Source organism: Vicia villosa, linkage group LG5 (assembly GCF_029867415.1).
Source record: "Vicia villosa cultivar HV-30 ecotype Madison, WI linkage group LG5, Vvil1.0, whole genome shotgun sequence".
NCBI lineage: Eukaryota > Viridiplantae > Streptophyta > Magnoliopsida > Fabales > Fabaceae > Vicia > Vicia villosa.
In genome coordinates this window covers 54701484-54703410 of record NC_081184.1, presented here as the reverse complement: position 1 = coordinate 54703410, position 1927 = coordinate 54701484, and the positions used below count along the sequence as shown (strand labels likewise).

Here is a 1927-nt window from a genome sequence, read left to right as displayed (position 1 = left end):
CAGTTTTCATTCAAGCATTGGAATGGCACCTTTCGAAGCGCTTTATGGTAGGAGGTGTAGAACTCCTTTATGTTGGTATTGTCATACCCCAAATTTGTCCTACCCTTTAATTTCTACCTGGCTTAGACTTTTGCATCTCATTTGCATATATCCATCAGGTCATTTAATACTTCATGCATCATTAACCAATAATTTGAGACATGGGATTAGAGGTCTTCTAGTGAATTAGGGTTTTATTGGTTTGAGGCTTCTACTTCAGATAAACTTGTTTCAACTGGTTCTTTTGTGTGCACTGGATTATGGAATCAGGGTTTCGGTTCATGGATATTGTGAATTTCCACTTCATCGAGCTTCAAAGTTATTCTTCATCTATATACAACAAATTCAATGATTAAGGGTTTTAGTGAGGCTTTTTGAGATTAAAGGTATGAATGGAGAATGCATTGGGAGTTTGAATATGAAGCATACGAGGGAAAGTTACGTTTCAAAGGTAAAGGAATTCAAACACATTCATTCATTCAAAAAAAAAAAACATTTGAACATGGTTAAGAAGAGGTCCTTCAAGCTACCATCAAAGCCTCCTTTCAAGAATTCCAAAATTAAAAGCAAGAGGAAAAGAAATTTCAAAGTTTGAATTGGAAGTGAATCATTACAAAAGGGGAAAATTTCATTACAAAGCCAATTATATTACACATCCATTACATCTCAAGACCCAAAATACATTACAAAAAATATCTCCATTACATCCACACCAATTTACACAAAATCTATACAAAAGCTAGAATTCAATCTTCATATTCCTAATCCTAAGTTCCACCATGATTATAAAATTCATCTTGTTTACTCCCCATTGCATCATGCCGTCGTACCCTTCGATTTCCTCATGATCATCTTCATACCACACAGTCCCCTTTAAATTCACATAGAATGCATAGTCACTTCCATTGCAAATGAACAAGGTCTATACAAGAGGGCTTCAAACAGTTCCAACAACACCATACCTGTCACACTAGCTCAGGTCTGCACCCAAACAAAGACTTGCATCTACTCCAAAAAAAAACCAAACTTCGTTCGCACTTCAGCCGTACTATACAACACTTCAAGTTAATATCCATGTTGAAACTCAAACCGGCCTGCATCCTTCATCCTCCACACCGCATAAGCTTGCTGCAACCAAAACCGACCCTGCACATTTAAAAACCAAGGTCATCCTTGCACTTAAAACTGAGAGAAAACCGGCACGACAATAGAAAAAGAACCGCATCAGTTCATTACCAAGGAAGAAGTTCATTTGAATCCACTCAGCACAAAGTAAAGAAAAACAGTCCACGTTTTGGTTCAGAATACGCACAGTCATGAGCCATCCATGTAACCATGCCCTCTCCAAGCTAACAAATCCTGCATCAATACAATACACATACTAAAAGCATCATAACAGTCCATATATAAACAGAAATCAACCACCATTCATTCCTAACAATCCCTAAACCAAACCATTTCATCACTCACTAACCCATATACAAAAATAAACAGCAGCCCTGACTTTATGACCCAAAATCTGAACCAAACATCATCACATTCAATCAAGGATACATACACACCTCATTGTCGACATGGGCTCGTACATACGCTGTATGTTTCATCACAACTGATACGCCAATCTGCATCAAGCCAAAAGCCTCGCCGTGAACAAAGAGGTATCCTCGCAGCATTCAAACCGCAAACCTAACCACAGATAAAACATACATCAATCCTGCATAGAACAAAAGCCGAGCTGCTCTGTCCACACAACCTGCAAGATAATCCGAGACAAGTCGACAAAGGAAAAGCTACTGCAGGTTATCTGCATTCCCATCATGAGGCATTCGGTATGCGGGCATGGTTCAAAACATGCGGGTTCAGCAATGCAATCAAGGACAAAACCAAT

General features: G+C 38.7%; 1 long non-coding RNA gene across 1 annotated transcript; it reads right to left on the bottom strand.

The window, feature by feature from the left end:
- Nucleotides 1-665: 665 nt before the first annotated feature.
- Nucleotides 666-1927, bottom strand: LOC131606640 (uncharacterized). The gene is made up of 3 exons (XR_009284932.1): nucleotides 1602-1927; nucleotides 1276-1398; nucleotides 666-1185 (listed from the first exon to the last, which is right to left on the bottom strand). It is a non-coding gene; the product is annotated as an uncharacterized LOC131606640 (long non-coding RNA).